The 24421-nt window shown below is 44.9% G+C and overlaps 1 protein-coding gene across 1 annotated transcript in view; it reads right to left on the bottom strand.

The window, feature by feature from the left end:
- Positions 1-24168, bottom strand: part of TSNARE1 (t-SNARE domain containing 1) — a 469611-nt gene extending 445443 nt beyond the window's left edge. The window contains exons 1-2 of the mRNA XM_054167237.1: positions 24073-24168; positions 6020-6112 (exon numbers count right to left, since the gene is read on the bottom strand). The gene's annotated coding sequence lies outside the window, so the exon portion shown is untranslated. The remainder of the gene's footprint in view (positions 1-6019; positions 6113-24072) is intronic.
- Between the last annotated feature and the right edge of the window lie 253 nt (positions 24169-24421).

Below are 24421 nucleotides of genomic sequence, written 5' to 3'. Positions count from 1 at the left end.
TAACCTAAATTATTCTATGCCCAGATATCACCAGAAACCCTTAGTACTGAATGAGCAAACCACTGAGACGTGCATTAACACATGTCATCCACATCTCAGCCACAACATACCATGAACACTGAACAAGACCTGGTCTACAGTATTTTGTTTGACCTTTGGCTACAGCAGAGACAAAGCAAGATGATCCTAGCCCATAAATAATCCCAACTCAACCAGCACGTACAGACAAAAGAAGCTCAGATGTCAAACCTTAAAGGTAAGCATACAATAGCAGTGAATTTCCCCAGCTGTTTCACCTTAAGTAGACAAGAAGGAGGTGTTGACACTGAAGCAACATTCTGCAATTCAGGCAATCTGTGATCAGCTGCCAGGCTTGCATAAACTCCACAATGCAGGGCCATGTATGGAGGAGAATTAAAGACAAGCAAAATCATCTCACCTGCCTCTGAAGCATCCTCGTACTGCACAATCCATAAAAACGCGTCCTGGTTTAATGCTTCAGTGTTTAATCATCTTTGTTGGAAGAGACCTTTAAGATCATCAAGTCCAACTGCTAACCCACCACTGCCAACACACCACTCAGCGCTACATCTACACACCATTAAATACCTCCAGGGATGGTGACTCCACCACCTCCCTGGGCAGTCTGTTTCAGGGCTTGACAAAGCTCTATGAACAAATTTTTCCTAATATCTTGTCTAACCTTCCCCTGGAACAATAATAGGACATTTTCTCTTTTCCTATCACTTATTGCTTGGAAGAAGAGACCAATATCCACCTCACTACAACCTCCTTTCAAGTAGCTGTAGAGTGAGAAGGTCTCCCCTGAGTCTCCTTTTCTTCAGGCTAAACAACCCCAGTTCCCTCAACTACACTTTGCAAGACTTGTGCTCTAGATTCTTGCATGAGACTTGTGAACAGCAAGAAATGGCCTTGCATAATGTTAATTTTTAAGCTTCAGGTACAATATAAAATCAGAAGTGTAAAAAGATATAACAATTATAATCAAGGTGGCAAGAAACTGTCCCCGTGTTTATCACTGAAGCAATTTGGCAGCCCTCCTGAACCAGTTCATACCACTGATCAAGGCATTTCTTTGCATCAGCCTGCTGCAGCGGGCAGATAAACCAGAGCTGCACCGTCTGCATAAACTGTTTGGAGGCATAAATCTTAGTAAAGTGGCTTCTTCTTTTGAGGCAAACCCAGAAAGAATTATATGTTGCATTAAACATTTTCTTCTCTGTCCTCTTCTCGACCATCTGAAAGATCAATTAAAGTGCTTTTGCAGAACACAGGCAAAGAGAAGGGCTTTCCAGAGCTAAATAATTAAATAATGAAGCTACTCCATGCTTTTAATGTGATTGCTAAAGAAAACAAGCATAACAACTTAAGGATCCCCACAGTGAAGAAGAAAATGTGGAAGGGTTTAATCACCCACTTGCGAGGTAACAAAATAGATTTCTCCAGTCTCAGCATCTCTTGCGAAATTTCCAGCACTCAGACACAAATATCAGTAACATGCTGCAGCAAGCTCAGAGTTTCTCTGCCCTCACACAGGAACATGTGCAAATCCCTCCCTTCCACTAACACATATTTGCTGTTTCCATCACTTCTGTTTGCAAAGAGACTGAAATAAAACCACAAGCAATTGTGCCCATGGGTTTTAATACCTTCTGCCCCTTACGAGAGTCTTGCTCTTCTGTGTACCAGCAACCTCTGCCCAACCGCACTGCAATCTTTGGCAGCATCACTATGAGCTTTCCACACACTAACCAGGAATGTGACCCATGGGCAAAGACTCGGCACTGAGAGCACACCTCAGATCTCAACTGGTCTCCCAGTTATAACCCAAGACCTAATTTCTTCTCCCTCAAAACACCCTATATCATAGAATGGCTTGAATGGGATCTTAGAGATCATCCACTCCAACCTCCCTGCTATGGGCAGGGATGCCTCTCAACTAGACTTGGTTGCTCCAGGCCTCATCCATCCACCTCCAGGAAGAGGGCATCCCACAACCTCCCTGGGCAAGCCATTCCAGAGACTCATCACTGTTGTACTGAAGAACTTCTTCCTAACATTCCTATCACGTCTTTGCAAGGCAAGGGATGACCAACTCCCATCAAAACCCTATCTTCTTCTTTTCCCAGGAAGAAATGTTTTACAATGAAAGTGCTGAAACAGAGGAACTTCCTGGCCTATCCCTTCTGAAGTTTTGAGCCATCCATTGCAGCATTCCAGTTGTACACATCATTCCAATATGTCACAGTTTTCCTGCAGCACAATGGCTTCCATCTCCCGTCCATTGTCCATGTTGCATGTATTGATGCAGATGCAATTCAGTTGGGCTATTGATCCTGCCACTTTTTGAGGGGAGAAGCCTTAATTCCTCTGTGACTTTCCTCAGGTGCTTCTGTGGTTTCTACCATATCAATAACCCTTGGGTTTTTTTTGCTGCAGTACAGATCTACCTCTTTTAATCAGTCCTGCTAACTCCAACAAAAAGATGCTTTCACCTCTTTGAGGTAGATACACCTCATCTGTCACCAGCAGGTCTGGTGTCATGTAAACTGACCCATGATCAAAAAACCCTAGAATTCTACTGGTGACATCAGATTTGGAGCCAGATACTGAACTGCTGGGTCTTCCTCTTTCTTGCCTCATTATTCCCTGCAGATGGAAGAATAGAGGAGAATGTTTTTGCTCCCGATCCCTTAACTAGTCATCTGTGCCCAAGTACAAAAGAGCTGACAGAGAGAAATCACTGCCCTACTCCATTGAAACAGAAGACAAAAAAGCCTTGCAATATTAAAATAAAACCCACAAAGAAAAACAGACCAAGGAAACCAACCAAACAAAAAAAAAACCTACAGACCACAAAACAACATCAAAGCCAACAAAGAATTCAAAAAGACCTTCAACAAACAAAACCAAAAGCTAAGAGGCAAATAATTAATTTAGGCAGTGTGCAGTGCCCATACTCCACACAGATTAAGTCGATGGTTGCTGGTTTAATCAGAACCACAGTAAAAAGAAAAGCTAGGGTCATAAGTACAAGATTTATCTTGAGTAAACAAAATAGGTTTCTCAGGGAGGGATTTTCACTTTAAGGGGGGGGGGGGGGGGGGGGGGGGGCGAACCAACATAGCTGCAGTTTGTCAACTGACCAGTAAGGGGAGTCGGTGCCTAGAGCTTTGACTCAGCCATGCGACTGCAGTTTGGGTGGAGAAAACAAATCGACAATTGAGGCAGTGACATTGAGAAAATACTGAGGACTGACAGATGCTAGAGGAAGATGGACAGAAAGCATCATGTCCAGAAAAAACAGTAATCTAGGAAGGGCAAGGGCTAGGAGGATACTACAGTCAGGAAAAGTCATGCTTTTGCTTGGAAACCGGGTCTTTCTCTCCTTGCAAGATATAATGGGAAGTTCATGAAAGAGAACATTTGGAAAGAGAAAGACAAAAGACAGAGGAAATCAAGCCAAGATGAAGCTTGAGATAAGAAAATAAGGGTTAAATCTCAATGCACTTCTGAGTAAGATATTCTGACAGAAGTGTTCAAAGTCATGGTGGATGGGGCCTTGAACAACCTGGCATAAGAGGTGGTGTCCTTGCTTATGGCATGGGGGTTGGAACTGGATAATCTTTAGGGTCCCTTCCAACCCAAAGCATGTCTCCCAGAAAAGACTTGGGCCAATTCCTCTGGTGGTGCTGTGGAGCTATCTAGGTGGTTATCAGGTGCTTGGGAGAAAACTTCAGACATCACTGAGTGCCAGCACTAGAAAGTACAAACAAAGACTTATTTTCTAAATTAAAAGAAAATAAAAAGCTCAAATCCTCTTGCAAGGAGTGGGATTTAATAATATTATACAGTAGCTGAAGAAAAATTGCCAACAGTAGGAACTCATTAAGCATTGTATAGGGAACAGCAGCAAAATGACTACTGCGTCTATAGCCATGCTGAGCTTGTCAACAGAAACAGGGCTGCCACCAGCTATGGGGCCATGGGGTGGTGCACTCAAATGCTTAGGTTCCTCTTTACCCTTAATCTCATTAACCTCCTATTTACTCTGTTGTTGGTGATTACTCAGGATGTTAATAGGCATCCTTTTTGCACACTATTTACTGAACTTTACAAATGCATTCAGCTCTGTACACGGAATGGGGCTGGAACATGCCAGTGCTCCCCAAGCTGTGGAAAATGGAGTGGGAGAAATAAAATCCTTTTTAAGGACTTGCTTCAAAGACTGCAAAATTGAAACTTGAGAAGGGCAGATACAGACTAGATATTAGAAAGACATTTTTCACTGTCAAGGTGGTGAGACACCAGAACAGGTTGCCCAGGGAGGTTGTAGATGCCTCTTCCCTGGAGACAGATACAGATACAGAATTAACCAGGTTGGAAAAAACCTTCGAGATCATGGAGTCCAACCTATCACCCAACACCATCTAATCAACTAAACCATGGCACCAAGTGCCTCATCCAGTCTCTTCTTAAGCGCTTCCAGTGACAGCGAGTCCATCAGCCTCCCTGGGCAGCACATTCCAATGGCCAATCTCTCTTTCCATGAAGAACTTCTTCCTAACATCCAGCCTAAACCTCCCCTGGTGCAGCTTGAGACTGTGCCCACTTGTTCTGGTGCTGGTTGCCTGGGAGAAGAGACCAACTCCCACCTGGCTACAAGGCCAGATTGGATGAGACCTTGAGCAATTTTCTAGTGGAAGGTGTCTCTGCCCATGGTGGCAGGGTTGGAACTAGATGATCTTTAATGTCCCTTCCAAGCCAAACCAGTCTATGAATGAGTGCAAGATAACCAATTATTTTATAAATAAATAAAACTTTGTGGGTTTTTTTTCCCCCCCTCCTAATTCTAGAATGCTTTTTCAAGTATTCTATGAAGAAGAAACAGACACCAAAAAGAAAATACCCAAGAAAAAGACTTATTTTCTACTACTCAGCTGAAGTACATGAAGCAACTACTCTAGACACAATACTAATTACCATTAATGGTATTCCAGGTGGAAAAACAGATGTAGTTTAAGAAAACTATTTCTGCTGCTAAAAAACTCCATAGGTTTCACAAATACAATCTGTTACACCTTGAATAAAGAAATTTTTACTGACCATCTGTTCTTGTCAGAGAGCACCCATCAACGCTGGCTTTGACCAGAAAGAGTGCATGCATTAAGGCTGCCTTTGTCCAGAAAACCTAACTCAAAGTCAACACACCATGAGCGTGGGCTATCACAGAGATTAATCAACATGTCCGGAGGAGGGTCACAAAGATGACCATAGGCTGGAACACCTCCCCTGTGGGGACAGGCTGAGAGTTGAGGTTTTTTTCAGCCTGGAGAAGAGAAAGCTCCAGGGAGGTCTTGGGGCATTCTTCCAGTATTTAAATGGGCCTACTGAAAGCTGGGGAGGGATTGTTCATCAGGGAGTGTAGTGATAGGATGAGGAGTAATGCTTTTAAGATGAAAGAAATTAGATTTAGGTTGGATGAAAGGAAGAAATTCTTCATTATGAAGGTAGTGTCACACTGGAACAGGTTGCCCAAAGAACCTGTGGATGCTCCCTCCCCTCCCTGGAAGTCCTCAAGGCCAGGCCAGGCTGGATGAGGCTTTGAGCAAACTGGTCTAGTGCAAGGTGTCCCTGCCCTTGTGAGGGGTGTTTGAACTAGATGATCTTTAAGGTCCCTTCCAAATCAAACAAATCTATGAACTGGCCAAGTCAGCCAGAATCAGCTATCAGAGGAAGGATTTGGATGGAAATCACTCAATATTAGCCAGTTAAAACCAGGAAACTACCAAAAGAGCAGAAGACACAACCCAGAGATGAACATCTGCAAGTGCTGATCCCACAGCATTCCTGCTCATTCATTCCAGAGGCTGAGTCTACAAAATGTAGCATTGCCTCCAATGACATGAAAGGATGTGGAGAAAAACAATCAAAACCCAAGAATGAACCTGAAACAGGAAGCATTATTAAAGAAAGAGAAAAGCAAAAAATATCTCACCCTTAGCTTTGTTCCCTCGTGTTGGGGAGCCACTTGTTTGGCACTAGGCAGCAACACCCCAACAGACCCAGGCCTGTCTCAGCAGGATTGTCTCTGTTCAGGGAAAAAGAAAAAAAAAAAAGAAAAATCAGAAGTGAAAAGTTCATAGGGTTTTTAATCTGCTCTGTTTCCCCTGGTCTGAAGCACAGGCATTCCCAGGACAGAGGTTTTAGCCCTTTCTTTAGATGCAATTGCATTTTGAAGTTTCTACATCTCATGAATTTGTTACAGAAACGTATCTAAAGAATCACAGCACTGTTTTGTTTGGAAGAGACCTTTAAGACCATCAAGTCCAAACATTAACTTAACACTGCTAAGTCACTACTAAACCACATCCCTAAGCACCACATCTACACGTCTTTCAAATCCTTCCAGAGATGGTGATTCCGCTACTTCCTTGGATATCACCAGCACCTGCATCAGGCAACCCTTGCTTTTCATAGAATCATGGAATATATCTGCTTGGAAGAGACCTCAAAGACCATCCAATTTTAGCCTACACAAAACCTCTTCACAATGAAACACACATATGAAACCCTCACTCCTCCCACTTAAAACATGAAAGCTGTCCAGCAAGTAATTACAGCAAGTAATTCCTGTTTTCTCAGTTCATGATTTCACATCATTTTCATGCCCCCTTGCTTAGTGTTCTCCTATTTTACATTCAGTCTTAACCAGGTAAGCAGGAACTGTCAATATTTTTCCTTCATTTCATCCATGCAATCGCAGGGATTGCTGAGCTAGAAACATGCAACTGGGACAACCAAGTGGACCCAGCACTGGAAAAGGTCCCAGCATTGAAAAGCAAACTTTTTTCCAGGATGGTGTACCACAATGCTGCACAGAAGACTCAGGTCTTTGTATCAGCAGCCAATCTGTTATAAAGTTAGCAGACTGAAAAATCATTATGGTATCGCTGCAATTGATTTTTAACTAAACACACGTATAAAGAACAGAAAAATATATATACTTTAGGAATGATTGTACATACAAGAGTACACGTGCAGATGCTTGTGTGTAGAGCAACAGCCAGAGATAACATATTTAGACAATTGCATATATATGGCCTGTATCAGGAGCAGGAAGGTCATTCTGCCCCTGTACACCACACTGGTTAGGCCACACCTTGAGTACTGTGTCCAGTTCTGGGCCCTACAGTTTAGGAAAGATGTTGACTTGCTGGAAGGTGTCCAGAGAAGGGCAACAAATCTGGGGAGGGGTTTGGAGCACAAGCCCTCTGAGGAGAGGCTGAGGGAGCTGGGGTTGTTGGGATTGTTTAGCCTGGAGAAGAGGAGGCTCAGGGGAGACCTTATTGCTGTCTACAACTCCCTGAAGGGAAGTTGTAGCCAGGTGGGGGTTGGTCTCTTCTCCCAGGCAACCAGCACCAGAACAAGAGGACACAGTCTCAAACTGTACCAAGGGAGGTTTAGGCTGGATGTTAGGAAGAGGTTCTTCCCAGAAAGAGTGATTTGCCATTGGAATGGGCTTCCCATGGAGGTGGTGAAGTCACCATCACTGGGGTTGCTTAGGAAGCGACTGGATGGGGCGCTTGGTGCCATGGTTTAGTTGATTAGATAGTGTTGGGTGATAGGTTGGACTCAATCTCAAAGGTCTTTTCCAACCTGGTTAATTCTATTCTAGGACAGCATCCACAAAAATCAAATAGATAACTCCAGAGACTCTTGTTCATTCTTTAATAAACCCACTTCCTCTACACACACTTCAACAACTGAAATTTTTATCCCAAATTTGGAAAGTAATGCTTCATAAAGAATTTAATATGAATTTTAATGCCATTTATTATGGTTTAATTAAAAAATAAAATAAAATAGAGAACCTGAAAAAGAATAGCTTAGGCAACTCAGGTAAAGGCTCTGTTACAGTGTGAAAGCTTAAGGACACAGAAGTATTACTGTTTTTCTTCCCAGTAATTATTCCTCAAAAAGCATGTTTTCAAACAACTCACTGAAAATGTTGGCTGTTTGGTTTGTTTCAAGCAACAGGAGCCTCAGCACTCCACACTCCAGACTTGGCATCAAAGCTTTCTTATCCTTCTTGAGACAGGATGGCAGAGAAAGTCAAGATGACGCAACAGCTAGAGACAGCAGCAAAGGATGCTGAGGGAGCTCCTTCCCTGAGCTTTCACACCCTTAGATAAACCACACAATTACCCTTTCCTCTTCTTCAATGAGCACCATCTATTTCAAAATGCCTCAAAGGCAACAGCAGAAGCTCTAACACATTGGGAAAAAAAAAAATCATTACAAGCTTTTAAGTTACAGTACCTGCTGCCAACTTTTGAAGAGAGGGCAAATAAATAAGACCTTTAAATTTTAAGATGTTGCTCAGCAACACCTTGTCATGCGATATCACACAACACTTCTTTCTCGTTATTTCTCTGGCCAAGGGTCAAAATTCATCTTCCCAAGAGACAAATCTTCCTATAGAGAGAGAGCAATGAAATCTTCCTATAGAGAAAGCATCCAACTACCTCAGGAACAATCCATATCTGCATTCTGGAGACCCTCCAAACATCAAGACACGATACAATTTCTCAGGGAGGCAGTCCTCACTCTTCACAATCACTGTGCAGCTACACAGGAAGCATGTGTATTGTCACCACAGAGATGTAGGATTCCTTATATAAATCAAATTCTTCCGTTAACACATCTAAGGAGGCATCAGGATGAAGTGCCGTTGTCTGCTGGGTCACACTACACATTGGCAACTCAACAGAAAGTCCACTTACTGGCATTTGGCAGTTTTAGGAGTGTTTTTATCGAGTTTTGGGGATCTATTTCTGTTTTTTTTTTAAATAGAATCATAGAATGGTTGGGGTTGGAAGTGACCTTTAGAGGTCACCTAGTCCAGCACCCCTGCACCAAGCAGGGCTGTCTTCAACTAGAGCAGGTTTCCCAGGGCTCTGTCCAACCTTTGTGCTACCACTACATGCCCTTCAAAAAAGTAGCCTTCTCTAGCAATCTTACAGTGCCCTTTAGGTACTGGAAGCCTGCTGTGAGGTCTCCCTGGATCATCATCTTCTCCAGACTGAATCACCCCAACTTTCTTGGCCTGTCCTCATTGGAGACACGTTCAAGTCCTCTGGCAAGCAGAGGTAACTGCTTGGTGTGCAGCTATAACCTACTCTAGCACCAGCACTTTAATTTCCCCTTCTCTGATGTGTGCCACATTTCAGTGCATTCAGAGGTCCTAGCAACAGGCAAGCAGCAGAGGATCCCTCCACCTCTGCCAACACGTGGCCAGTAAAGTCACTCCTTGACCACCTATATTGCTTTCCACATGCTATCAAGTTCCCATCATTCAGAATCTCATCTCTAACAATCTCACATGGAGCAATCCTGCTCCACATGAAATCTTCATCATTTGTCCAGAGGCCAGCATGAGAATCTCAGGTTGCTCATGGCTGTAACGAAAGAGCTTCCATCACCTTCCTGTAGCCCTGGGTCAAGCACCTTTAAAGTGCCTCTACAAGAAAAACAAAACAAAACTTTTTTCAGACCAAGCAAAGCCTTGACACAACCTCTCCTGCCACACAGTGATGCAGGTCCTTAAGCACAGAAGCCTGGTGGCTCAGTTTTACAGAAATATCACTATTCTGCCCATTTCTCTGAGCAGCCAATGGTGCAGGCAGCCTGAGGAGGATGCAAACCAGCGTTGAAATTCTCAGCACGCACTACGTTGTGCGTGCAACTCCTTGCCGACCCATCTCCTCCTTATCTCATCCACCCACCCTTCCCATCCCACCGATCTGTTTTCTTCTCTGTCTTTTCAGGTGGTTTCTCCCCAGCAGGGTCCCTCCTTCTGTGGGACACCATACAGAAATGGAAAAGGAAAGTGATCTCTGGTTGGCATTCCTAGGAACAGCTCCATTATAGGGAGGAATTAATGAGAACTTTGCCTACCTGCAGGGGTTTTTTGGTTGTGTTTGGATTTTTTAAGCCATCGTGTCTGTAACTCACATGATGTCAGCACAGGAATATCACGCTAAAGATCTGGAATGTAAGGGGCGGGTTTTCCTCGTTTCTATGGTAATGTGCAATTTTAATGACCAACCTAAATAAAAAAAAAAGCTGGAAGACAGAGAAAGTAGGAAGGAGCGAGGTAGGCGGTTAATTTTGATTGACAAGACACAGCATAACTAGTTAAGATCTGTCAAATGCCTGCCGAGGATCACAAATCCTCAGCACAGTCTATAGCAGACTGAATTAGACTAAATGCACAGCTTCACAGAAATGTTTCTCACCCAGTGAGATCAGAGTTCACCATTTGAGTTTCCACATACAAAGCACCCCATACCAGAACTACCAAAATAGTGAAGAAAGGGGGCACAAAAGTATCTAGTTTCTATTATTTGTGAGATTTTTGAATGTTAACATGCTACAGGGCCTTAAATTCTGTCAATGTGTTATTTACTCATTGAATATATACATATGCACACATGTATGTGTCAATATGGGCTGAGGGATTAAGGGATGGAGACTAGCCCTGAAATGAAGGACTGAGGGTGCTGGTGGATGAAAAACTGGACAATGTGCACCTGCAGCCTAGAAGACCAACCGTATCAAAGGAAGCATGCCCAGCATGCTTGTTGTTAAAGTCATGTCTGTCTTCCTTCTTTGTAAAGGGTTTGATAGACTGTTACATCTTTATTGTGTGCCTCCCACCATGGTAGGGAGGGAGGTGTTCAAGAGGAGATTGGACGTGGCACTTGGTGCCATGGCCTAGTCATCGGGTCTGTGGAGACAGGTTGGACTCGATGATCCTCGAGGTCTCTTCCAACCTTAGTGATACTGTGATTCTGCTGTTGTGCTTCACTCCGGAGAGATCCCATTTGGAGCACTGTGTCCAGCTCTGCAGTCCTCAGCACAGGAAAGTGAGGGTGCAAAGGCAGACTATGAAAATTATCAGAGGGCTAGAACACCTTTGCTATGAGGACAGGCTGAGAGAGTCGGGGTTGTTCAGCCTGGAGAAAAGAAGGCTCCAGGTAGACCTTATTGCAGCCTTTCAGTACCTGAAGGGGCCTACAGGAAAGATGCAGACAAATTGTTTTTTTTTTTTAGCAGAGTCTGTTGTGACAGGACAAGGGGTGATGGATTTAAACTAAAAGAATGGAAATTTAGACCAAATACAAGAAAGAAATTCTTCACTGTGAGGATGTTGAGACAAGGGCCGAGGTTGTCTAGAGAAGTAGTAGATGCCCCAGCACCGGAAACATTCCAGGACACATTGGACAGAGCTCTGTGGAACATGACCTAGTGGAAGATGTCCCTGCTCACTGCAGGGGGCTGTGGACCACACGGCCTTTAAAGATCCCTTCCAAAGCATTCTGTGATACATACATATAGATCTATATAAAAAGGACAGCATCTACAAGGGTGTCAATGACTGCAGCCTCAATTTGAAAGGTATCATCTGCATGACTTTGGAATCACATCTGTATCACTTCAAATGCTGTAGAGATACAAAGTAAGGAGATGGTTCCTGCACTAAAGGCCTTAAAATAGCAGATTTAAAGCAGAAAGAGAGCACAGATTGGATGTGAAACACCAGAAAATGCAGAGACCACCTGGAGAAAGAGAAACACTGGTATGACAATCTGCTGTGAGGTTTCCTGAAGATGTATCAACCAAAAAAAAAAAAACAACACTAAATCAAGACTTGGGGAAAATTCAGAACATCCCTACCAATGTTCATGGTGATATCATCAGAAGCAAAGAGGTACAGAATAACAGAGACAAGAAGCATTCCAAAGTCAGGAACAGAGATTCATGGTCTTAGAGGGAAGATGAAGCAACTCAACAAGGCATAAGGCAGAACAAGAGGGGCTCTGGAGATGTAACAGGCACTTGTGTTTAATGCCACCAAGATGCAGGATGCAGCAAAAGACAGATACAAAGACAACTCAAGACATGCCTTTACCAAGACAGAAAGATGTTTTTCTTTTACTCAGTACTGTTAAGATGGCAGCAGGACACTCTGATCTTCACATGGCTACACACTCATGAGACCACCACTTTGAGTTTCTGTGTACTTTCTTTTAATGCTTTACAAGGCTCTGCTATTTTATCAAATATTATTTGACTTTTATGGAGGAAAAAGCAGACAAGAGAGGATGGGGTTACCAAGGAGGGAAGTCAACAGCTCCCGAGATGCCTGCCAACAGGATCTGCACTTAAACCATGTAGTTTTGGCAAAGAATACCCTCAAAATTTGATATTTAAAAGTCTTACGGTGTTGGAATGCATAATTAAAGTAAAAGGACACAAGAGAACTAAGCTGATAGACACAAACTTGTATCAAAGTCTTGGGAATATCTTCCAACAGTCTCAGCCACCTGGCTTTCCCATGCTACACTGAAAGAAAGAAAATTAGCTACCAACTGCTTTTATATCCACTTAATATCATCCCCCTCCAGCCTCTACAAAGTACAGATTTGTACCAATCTCAGAGAGCTAAAGAGAAAAAAAACAACCCAAGGAAGACCCAAAACTCACAAGAAATGGTCTGACTGGCAGCTTCTAACCCCAGAACAATGAATTTCTTGTGATAGAAACTTCCCCCCCCCCAATGCACAGGACTTATAGCACTGGTGAGGCTGCACCTCAAATACTGGGTTCAGTTTTGGGCCCCTCACTACAAGGAGGACATTGAGGTGCTGGAAGATGTCCAGAGAACAGCAATGAAGCTGGTGAAAGGTCTAGAGCACAAGTCTTATGAGGAGAAGCTAAGAGAACTGGAGTTGTTTATTCTGGAGAAAGAAGGCTGAGAAGAGAGCTTCTCACTCTCTATAACTACTTGAAAGGAGGCTGGAGTCAGGTGGAGGTTAGTCTCTTCTCCCAAGTAACAGGCAATAGGACAACAGGAAACAACCTCAAGCTGTGTCAGGGGAGGTTTAGATTGGACATGAGAAAAAATTCGTTGTTGCTGAGGGCAGTGGTGGAACAACATCCATGAAGGGGTTTCAAAGTTGTGTAGATGTTGTACTGAGGGACATAGTTTAGTGATGGATTTTTCTACGGTGGCTTAATGGTTGGACTTCATCTCAAAGGTCTTTTCCAAGCAAAACAACTCTGTAATTCTAAACAAAGTCCAAAAGCAGAATAAAGGATAAAGCAGGAATATTAGGTATGAATGGGTAAGAACAAAGATATGCCACTTCAGAACATACTGCCAAGAGGTTAAAACTGCCACCTCCTCTTCAGTCCTTTATGTTTTGGACAGTGGTCTTATGTCATGTAATAGCTTCTCTTGATCACTCTCCATGCTCTTTGTCCTTATTGAAGCAGGAGGACTGAAAACCCACACAGATGCCCAGCTGTAGCTGTTGAATACAAGTGAACTTGGGGGTGGAAAGAAATGGTAGCTCTGACTTCTACTGACAGACACAGGAACAGCTTGGACAGTTGCAAAGCAAGAGCTAGGTAACTACTGCTTCACTTTCTCCCAGTTTTGCTGCTCCCTTCCCAGTAGTACCACCATGAACTCAGTAACCAGGAAAGCTAAACAACCAAACAATAAAGGAACCCCTATTTTATCCCATTTCTTATTGCAAGGTTTCCAACAGCCAAGCTGCCTGTCACCAATGCGAAGATAAAAGTTAAAGCAGCACCGAGTCAGCTGGCACAAGCTCATTTATTACCAGACAATGCCTTCAAACCTCTTAAGCCAGCTCCACAGCCATCAGAGCCACCTCCTTCCTGGACAGCGCTCAGGAATTGCTTGCAAATGAAATACATTTACTGTATTTACTGCTTCTGCAACCCTGGAAATTCAAGTTACAGAGGCAATGTTCCATTTTGTTTTGCCAACGCTAATCTAATACCTTTTTAAAGGTGGATACATTTCACCCTGTTGGCTTCCAACACTGAATTACCAGCTCTGCTAAGCTTCTGAATAAACGAGACGAGCATGCCCTCTGGGTGAAAATCCCTTGCTGTAATCTTTATTCAAAACACACAGCTTGGGAGAGCCTTGTGTGCATCGCCAAAAGAATCGCCTTGAGGTTGGCTCTGAAGATGCCAATTTGCATATCAACATTTTGCTGCAGAGCTTACCCAATGTCCCCGCTATTATTTTAATACCCAACTGTGGGCGGCCCCCCGAGCAGCACACAGAAGAGCACACTAAAAATACTCCTGCCTTCCCCACCGGCTCCACACATGACCACGGCAAACACCAGCTCGGATGCAAAGCCAGGAGCCATGGCTTCTATCCACCTTGAGAGGAGGATGCACAAGGCTCCACAGAGCTCAAAAAAACCCGTGCTAAGAAGCAGAAAAGTATCTCTGCATGGATGGAGGAAGGATGCACACCGAAGCTGGAGGAGCAAGAATGCAGGAGGAGCCTGTTTTGCAGTCAAGAAAAGCAGGAGAGGTTTTTCCAAGCACAAGACATGCTTGGGAAAACACACAGAGAGGTAATAAAGCAGGTGAGGGATGCATCGCCCAGGACATGAATTTAAGATGATGCTGAAGAGAGGAAAAGAAAGAAACCTCCTGCACAGAGCAGAAGTGATCCCAGGCAAACACAGGCACAGCTTGATTCATGTCACAGAAGGGAGATCCCGGTCCCGCTGACAGCACCACGTTGATGAAAACGCACAAAAATCATGGATTGCAGGTTTTTCTGTGCCCTCCTCCCCCTTGCCCAGCAAACCCCAGTCTCAGAGGTTGTAATTATTTCTGGCAAGGTGTAAACAGGTCTGGGAAATGAAACTGAAAACCAGAGTTATTTACGAGATGAAACACAGGGAGCCAGCACCTGAGCCTGGCTACCAAATCAGCAAGTGCAAGGTCACCCTCATCTGCTTGGAAGAGCAACTTCACAAAGTGGTGCATGGCTGGCCAGGCAAAATAACTAGCCTCAGCCTGCTCAAGGCAGCAAGCAGTGGATATGGATGAACCACCAGAGAACATTAGTCAACTACAAGGGCTTTCTCATGGGGCTGGTAGGCTTTGAGATGACATCCATCAAGATAATGTCTACCTGGCCCTTAACCAACCATGACCTGGGCTACAGAGGAGGAGCAAGAAGGACATCACGGACCGTAATTCTTCATCTTACAACTATCACCCCTTTCCTGTCACAACAGGCCCTGCTAAAAAACTTGTCCCCCAAAGTGCTGAATAGCCACAAGGTCTCCACAGAGCCTTCTGTATTCCAGGCTGAACAACCCCAACTCTCAGCCTGTCCTCAAAGAGGGGTTCCAGCACTCCAGTCATTTTTGTGGCTCTCCTCTGGACCTTCTCCAGCCAGTTGATGCCCTTCTTGTGTTGAGGACTACAGAGTTGGACACAGTGGGAGGAAAGTAAAGGGGCAGAATTCCCTCCATCAACATGCTGCCCACACAGCTCTGGATGCAGCCCAGGATACAGCTGACTTTCTGGACTGTGAGCACCCACAGCTGGCTCATGTCCAGCATTTCATCCACCAGTATCCCCACAGGGATGTTTTCAATGTCTTCATCCTCCAGCCTGTATTGATATGAAGGATTGCCCCATCTCTCAGGCATGTCAACTGCATGACTCAACATGGTGTCATCTACACACTTGCTGAGGGTGCATCCAGTCCCACTGTCACTGATGAAGTTACTAAAGCATTGGTCCCAATATGGACCCCGAGGGACACCTTGTCAGCAACCTGCATCTGGACATCAAGACACTGATCATCAAGACTGCCCTTATAACCATATATATGACCTTATGCACTGTATTATGTTAATTGCTATTTAATAATACATGTTTATAAGTTTTATTTATCATACTTTTGTACTGAGCATCTGCTCCTGGTCACTACCTGCAGCAGAACAATTGATGGGACTGACATTAGGATCTCTCCAGCAGCAACAGGTACTCAGGTAAGAGAGCACCTGGGGATACATCAGGCAAAAGACATCAAAACATTTGGGAAAGATGAATCACTTCAAGCTAATTAACAGTGTGTTTAAATTGGTAGAAGTTGGGCATTTTAGAAATTAGGAGGTTCTCATGAGAGTCCAGAAAGCTAATAGTGTCACAAGGGATCATAAATCAATTGTTTTGTGGGGAAAAGAGAAGTCAAAAGCTGTCAAAGGATGAGCTCTTGCTTCACTTTGCAAGAAGGAGAAGCTCAAGATGTGCATCCCCCAACAGAAGATGCAGCTACCTGGAAGAAGGTAAAAAATGAAACTTAAGGAAATGGCAAATGAAAAAAATATGCCATGTCCATCTTATCACACAATGATCTGGGTTGGAAGAGACCTTAAATATCATCTAGCCCCAGCCTCCCTGCCACAAGCAGGAACATCTTCCACTAGATCAGCTTGCCAGCCTCATCCATCCTGACCATGAATACTTCCACAAATGAGGCATCCACAACTACTCTGAGCATTATAGCATCTGTGTATCAACCATGGTGTTACCAAGTGAGTCCGTATGGTTTCTCCAGCCTCATCAACCTTCCCCATCACCAAACAGAAACACAGCAGCATTCTTCCTTCCCTCTCCAAAAATAAAGCTCAGAGCATTAAGCTCTCCAGGCTGGGACATGGGATGCTGCAAAGGCTTTGCTAATAAATCAGGTGAAACGTAATCACAGTTATCTATAGTTAGTTGCAACCACTGCTCCTTCTGATAAAAAGCCCTTCTTTTAGCTCTTAATATGTTCTCCAAACAAATTATTCACATTAAACATTTTGATACTGCCTCTCTAACCAAGGACTAAATCCAAGGGGAAAATTTTAACAAGCAGCAGCATTTTTTGCATTAAAAACTGCCTTTGCAGAGCACAGGCGGGACTTTCCCTGCAGTTATTTTTGCCTAAACTCAAAGCCACTATTGCACAGCTCACAAACCCTGTGAGGCACCATCCATGTCTTCCCCAAACAGCTCAGGGGCATTTTCCTCCCTAAGACACCCTAGAACTGGGACATGCGAGTTGGACAGCAAGTACCATTGCACGAGGACTGTAGATACAGTCATTTGATGTCACACGCTGGTAAATAACTATGGGAATTTCAGGGAAAAGAAGGGAAAAAGAAGACAAACAGCATTCATAACTCTATGTGTCACCACCCAGAGCTTCTGAGCTATCTGCTCATGTGAGATTTTTTTTTTTCCAAGCAGCCATTAATAGCAAGTTTGGGAGTTCCCTCGCACCATATTTGAGTCTCTGGCTTCTCACACAGCAAAGGAATGGATTAATCAAAAAAAAAGAAAAATGGGTCACAACACCTCCAAATCTGCCTGGTTTTCACATGGAGAGAAATGAAGGAGGCACCTCCCTCCTCCACGCAGAGGAAGATTCCACAAGAAGATTCATTACAAGCTCAAAAAAAAAATACCCAACAAGCTTCAGCACTGAGCATGATCAAAGTCCTTCATAGAAGGAGAAAATGTTTTATTTTACTGAAATAATGACTATGGAAACCTACAGCACAACAGAGCTGGATAATCACAGAATCCTAGAATCAGCCAGGGTTGGAAGGGACCACAAGGAACATCTAGTTCCAACCCCCCTGCCATGGGCAGGGACACCCCACACTAGATCAGGCTGGCCAGAGCTTCATCCAGCCTGGGCTTGAACACCTCCAGGGATGGCGCCCCAACCACCTCCCTGGACAACCCATTCCAGGGCTTCACCACTCTCATGGTGAAGAACTTCCTCCTCACATCCAGCCTGAATCTCCCCACCTCCAGCTTCATTCCATTCCCCCTAGTCCTATCACTACCTGATATCCTGAGAAGTCCCTCCCCAGCCTTCTTGTAGGCCCCCTTCAGATACTGGAAGGCCACAATTAGGTCCCCTGGGAGCCTTCTCTTCTCCAGACTGAACAGCCCCAACTCTTTCAGTCTGTCCTCATAGGAGAGGTGCTCCAGCCCTCTGATCATCCTCATGGCCCTTCTCTGGACACCCTCCAACACCTCCAGATCCCTCTTGTAATAGGGGCTCCAGAACTGGACACAGCACTCCAGGTGGGGTCTCACCAGAGCTGAGTAGAGGGGGAGAATCACCTCCCTTGACCTGCTGGCCACACTTCTCTTGATGCAGCCCAGGATCTGATTGGCTTTCCAGGCTGCAAGTGCACACTGAGAGCTCATGTTGAGCTTCTTGTCCACCAGCACCCCCAAGTCTCTCTCCCCTGGGCTGCTTTCCAGCCAGTCACTGCCCAGCCTGGATTTGTGCCTGGGATTGCCTCAACCCAGAGACAGCATGGCTGTCTCCTGCACTCCCCTCACTCCATGCACCAGCTGAAGGAGTTCTACAGGGGACAAAGGAAAAATAATAATAATAATAATACATGGTCAAGTTATTCAAGACTGGAATCACAAGGAATGTGTGCAGGAAAGCAAGGAGGATAAATCAAGTCCTTGATAATCTCCAAAAAAAAAATATTCAAAACCATATTCTTGCAACATGTGGCTTTGCAGCAGGGCTGACAGGAGAACAAGAACAAAACAAATGCTACACAATGAAAAGCATAAAGCATTCTGCAGTTATTTTGTGCTTTTATTTAGGGACGAGATTACACAGATAGCAAAGAAATCACCACCTCCCCCAATGTGAGTGGTTACAGAAAACAAAAGAAAGAAAAGGCAGATTTACTAAAAAAAAAAAGTAAGAAAAGGTATCACAGCTGACTTCAACTTCATTCAAGGAGAAGCTGGAGAACGTTTTGCAGATTTTGCTTACAGCATCCCAGCAGGACACACACAAACTGTCCTTGAGAGAGTTTTTCCCCACAGCCCTGTATCCCAGCAAAACAGCATTAAAACCAGCCCGCTGATACACCACTTCAAATATATCCTGAAGATAGGGAGGAAAAATAGAAGGGCCATGAGGATGATGAAGGGACTGGAACACCTGTGTCATGAGGGAAGGTTGAGACCTGGGGCTGTTTAGCTTGGAAAAGAGAAGACTAAGAGGAGGTCTTAATGTTTATGAATGCCTGAAGGGTGGGGGTCAAGAAGACAGTGCTAGTCTTTTTTCAGTGGTGTCCTGCAATAGGACAAGGGGCAATGAAAACAAACTGGAACACAGGAAATTCCACCTCAACACAACTGGAAGGGTGCTGGAGCACTGGAACAGTCTGCTGAAGAAAGGCTGTGGAATTTCCTTCTCTAAAGGCTTTCAAGATCCATTCCAATGTGTTCCTGTGTGACCTGGCCTAAGTGATCCTGCTCTGTTAGAGGGGCTGGACTTGATCTCCAGAAGTTACTTCCAACCCATGCCATTCTATGATTGTATGAAGAACTAACTGATCACCACCACAATCTTCACTTTCTAACAAACAGGAAAAAAAGGCCCTATCTATCCTTCCTTTTTTTTTTCCTTCAGTTAAATGCTATTTTTTCCATCATCAGAAACACTGAAAAGCAGAGACATGCCCATGCACAGCAACAAAGAGTTGGCACCTGCCTACTGAATTTCCTGACTAGTGACACTAGGAAGAAAAAGAAAAGTTTTAAATAGAAACCTCCTTGCAAGTGTTAAATCAGATTAATTTAACTCTTTTGCATTATTTTAATCTTTCATACCAGCACTTGCAAGGCAAACTGCAAAAAAAAAAAAGAAGGTAGAATTCTTATCTTGACCACAGTCCCTTGGAAACCAAATGTATGAGTAAAAACCACAAATAACCTTTCTGACAGCACAAGGACATGAGCTTCCAGCTCCTTTGTAGAATGGCAATAGCATGAATTTTAACACAGCTTTCTGGGCATTCCACATCAAATGATGGGCATGAGTTTCCCTCCATCTTTGCAACGCTTAAGGCTGCTGCTGGCAACGTCAGCTCAAGCACGTGGACGGATTTTATTTGCACGTGTCAAAAAGTATGCTCAAAATAAAAAAGAATGCAGTTTGAAGGGTTGGTGATGCTGCTGGAGGAGTTCTTACAGAATGGTGAGGGTGGGAAGGGATTTTGGGGGATCATCAGGTTCCAATGCTGTTGCTAAAGCAGAGACACCAGGATCAGGTTGCACAGGATCACATCCAGGTGGGTTTGGAATCACTCCAGAGGAGACTCCACTTTCTGGGCTGCCTAGTCCAGGGTGCCTCAAAGGAAACTTCCTGTGTTCTAGTTCATGCCCTTTGTCCTGTCACTGGGCACCAAGAAGAGTCTGGCCCCATTCTCTTGACATCTGCCCTTTAGATATTGACAAGCATAGATAAAATCCTCTTACTCCTCTCCAGCCTAGAAAGCCCCAGGTCTCTCAGCCTTTCCTTCCTACAAAGATGCTCTAGTTCCTTCATCCACTTTGTAGCCCTTCACTGGACTCTCTCCAGTGGTTTCCTGTCTCTCCTGAACTAAGGAGCACAGAACTGGATCCAGAACTCCAGATGCAGCCTCACTAGGGCAGACTAGAGGGGAAGGATACTTTCCTCAGCAGTATTTCCCCAATGAACATCAGCATGCAGGCACTTGATTCATTTCACGAGTTAAGCTCATTCTTATGCATCTGGATGAAAAATAGATCCAATGGATCATACTGTACACAAATTCACCCACTTTCATGGTCAGGGAGATACTACATTCTGGGTGGAAGGACCCAGTCTTCCACCCATCTGCTCTCACAGGGATCAGACCTGGATGCAAAATCCCTCTCTGGCACAAGCAGCCCTCATGATGATGATGATTCCAATCTTACATCAAATATGGGCAGAAGTGCCTCCAGTTCACACAAAACCCCAGTATCTCACAAACTTCCATAGCCCCCCGCAGCACCAGTAACGTTCAGAAGGTCCATCAGAAGCCAAGCAAGAGCTGCCTATCCACCCCGCTGCACAAACTAACCAAAGCACAGGAAGGAAGATAACAAAGATGGGGAAAATAAATTAGATTTTTTTTCAATAGTTCTTTCCATTTTCATCTCTCAGAATGTGTTTATGGCACAGGCAGGGAACCGAAAGCATTATTTTTATCTTGATATTATTTACCCTTTCCCACTTGCTATTTAAATATCTCTGACTTCCCTGAAGAACCAGCAATTCAAAATACCATTTGATATACATTTATAAGCAAGGGGAAGCACAGCCTCATTCATTTTCAGCCTGCCTGTTTTGGGGTGTGTTTTTTTTTACTACATTAGATTTTAAGAGCTGTGGTATCTGTGTGCAAATTTGTCAAGACACAGAAATACTATTGATCCTCCACTCTCAGCAGAGTCTCCAAATCCACGGTAGGCATCTTGCTGACTGGAAGACCTGTCCATGGTATCATAGAACAGTTTGGGTGGGAAAGGACCTTAGAGATCATCTGGTTCCAAACTCTCTGCCACGGGCAGAGATACCTTCCACTAGATCAGGTTGACCAAAGCTCCATCCAACCTGACCTCAAACACTTCCAGGGATGGGACACCCACAACGATGGGCAACCTGTTCCAGCGTCTCACCATCCTCGTAGTAAAGAGCTTCTTCCTTACATCTAACTCCAACCTGTCTCAGTTTAAAGCCATTACCTCTCATCCTATCACTACACTCCCTGATGAATGGTCTCTCCTCAGCTTTCCTGTAGGCCCCCTTTAAGCACTGGAAGGCTGCTGTAAGGCTTCCCTGGTGCATTCTCTTCTTCAGGCAGAACTCCAATCATCTCAGCCTGTCTTCATAGGGAAGCTGTGTTACGAGGTGTTCCAGAGAGTCATGTGGTAAGGAGCAAATTACAAGATGTTAAAAAACACTTTACAAAAACCCCAAAGACTCACAAAAAGCCCCAAACAAATTAAACCAAACACACACAAGCATGAAACCCCAAGTTGTGAGAATAAGGTATAAGGTTTCTTTTACAAGGAAGGAGAGGAATAAAAGACTACTGTTAAAACTCCCATTCTACCATTCACTGTAACCAAACTCAGCTAAACAGAATCATAGAACAGTTACCTCCAAAGGACATCTAGTCCAACTCCTCTGCAGTAAGCAAGGACATTCTCCACTAGATCAGGCTGCTCAGAGCCTTTTCCAGTCTGACCCTCAATAAGGATGGGGCCTCAACTCCCTTCCTGGGCAACCTGTTCCAGTATTCCACCACCCTTACAGTAAAGAACTTGTTCCTAACATCCAGTCTAAATCTATTCTCTAGTTTCAAACTACTGCCCCTCCTCCCAATGCCACTGCTCAGCTTCCCCAATGTTTATCAAAGCCACACTGGTTGTGCTAATTTTTAACTACATTAACATACAGAGGTAAACCAGCAAGGTGGGAGGCTTCAGAGAGCAACAGGTAATACTTGTTGCTCTGATGAAGGCTGGAGAAATGGAATCAGCACATCATTTACACCTGAGAAAAAGCCCTGAAAACCCACCAGGAGATCAGATGAGATGGACAAAAATGTTGCAGCTGCAGAAGATGGCAGAGCAGGAAGGCACTGAGGGGTCAGACAGCAGCTGACCTGAATCATTAATAATTTAAAAGACTTGAACCATCTGCATCAATACCTAGACCAGGGTGATACAAAGATCAACAAGGCAGGCCAGGACACTGTATGTTCACAGCCCCATTGCAAAGAGAAATATCAGCCAAAAATAGGGGTAAAAGCTGGATAAAATAGGAACCTTACTGCTACATGAAGGAAAAAAAAAAAAAGAGAGAAAACCCCCTCATTGTCTAGTCCAGTGTTCCAAGTCCTAGTCCACACACCAGGATTGAGCAGGATGAAGCACAAAGAGCAAAACTTCAAGCCAGCAGCCCAGACACGTGTTATCCCTGGGTTTGCAAACAGACAACTGCTTGTTTACGCAGCGCTCCCCAACGCAAGGACACATCTCAAGCTGTAAATGTCACAGAATACTTCAAATGCAAACAAGCAGAGGTTGTGCAGCACGCATTTGGTGTGATGCTAGAAGAATGAAAGCCGGCTTTTACATTTCCAAACCCTCTGCTTTTTTGATATGCACACAAAGACATCAAACAGTGCAGCGGAAACACAAGATTTCCCCAGCAAAGGCCACCCCAGCAGCCAGATGCTGCAGGTTAATTGTATCACACAGCTGAGGAGAGCTTTTATTAAAAGCTTCAAACCACAAAATACTTTCATAGAAAAAGGTTGGAACGGACCTCAAGGATCATCTGTTCCAACCTTGGCAACAAAAGGCATGGTCTAGAAATACTGTGAAATAGAAAAGCAACAGCAAAAAAAGAAGTTTCTGCAGTAACTTCAAAGTCTACTACAGAAAGTGGTGTTTCAGAGATCTAGAAGTAGATTTACTTCCTCTCCTTGCAAGTCCATCTCACTGACTCATTTATGGCTAAAGCTTCCTGAACTAGGCTGAAAAAGTAGTAATAAATACATACCACTACACCCCACATGAGAGTAAACCCAAGCTCAAATCTGTCACTTAACTACAACACCGGGCACAGAGCAGTTCCCAATGTTGCCATCACACTGGGGTTCTCCACATCAATGTTTCATTGTGTTAGCGTTGGTGGCAAAGTGGGCACAAGGACCACTCTTCTTTGTTCAGCCACGTGGGATGTGAGCATGGCCCTTGGGAAAGCACAGCACACTCAACACATGTGTGCCTACTTACTCAAACCCTTAGGCACGGCCGGTACTGTCCCCTGTTTTTTCAGGCACCCTCAACCCCACGCGAGGCCAAGCACAGCCCCTACAGTGTGCAAACCCTGATCAAGGGCAGCCAGAGGCCCTGGTTTGGGGACACACACCCCTGTACCAGCACAGCCCTGTCCCCAAGCTATAAACACACCCCTGGACCAGCGCAGCCCTATTCCCAAGCTACAAACACACCCCTGTACCAGCACAGCCCTGTCCCCAAGCTGTACACACCCCTACACCAAACTAGCTCTCTTCCTGTGCCACACACACTCCTGTGCCAGGCCAGTCCTGTCCCTATGTCACACACAGTCAGCCTGTGCCAGCCCTGCCCTGTCCCTATGTCACACTCACCCCGCTGTGCGCTGCCAGCCCTGTCCCTATGTCACACGCCCCGTGTCACCCCTGCGCCACGCCCGGAGAGGGCGGGGAAGGTCCGGCACGCGCCGCCGCCGCGCGCGCTCCTCACCTGCCGCCAGGAGGCTGCGCCGTGCCGCCGGCACCCAAATATCACGTGACCGCACCGCCCCGGCCTTGATCACGTGACGGCCTCCCGCCCCGCCCAGTGGAGTCCCGAGCTCGCAGGTGCCGCTGCAGGCAGGCGCCACTCAGGACTTCAACTCCTAGAAGGCACCGCGGCACAGCGCCACGCCCTCTTCACCCATCAACCAATCCGCGAAGAAGGCAGCACCCTTCCCAGTCCTGCCCGGCGTTCTTTAGCGCCAGCCCCGCCCCCGCCTGCCTGAGCGCTCTGAGCTTCAGCGTCTGGATGGGTGCGGTACCCAGGGGTGGCCTTTCCCCCCATTCCGTCTTTCTCC

The sequence above is a fragment of the Dryobates pubescens genome, chromosome 14, assembly GCF_014839835.1.
Source record: "Dryobates pubescens isolate bDryPub1 chromosome 14, bDryPub1.pri, whole genome shotgun sequence".
Lineage (NCBI taxonomy): Eukaryota > Metazoa > Chordata > Aves > Piciformes > Picidae > Dryobates > Dryobates pubescens.
The sequence above is the reverse complement of the archived record's forward strand: the minus strand, read 5'-3'. Positions and strand labels throughout refer to the sequence as shown.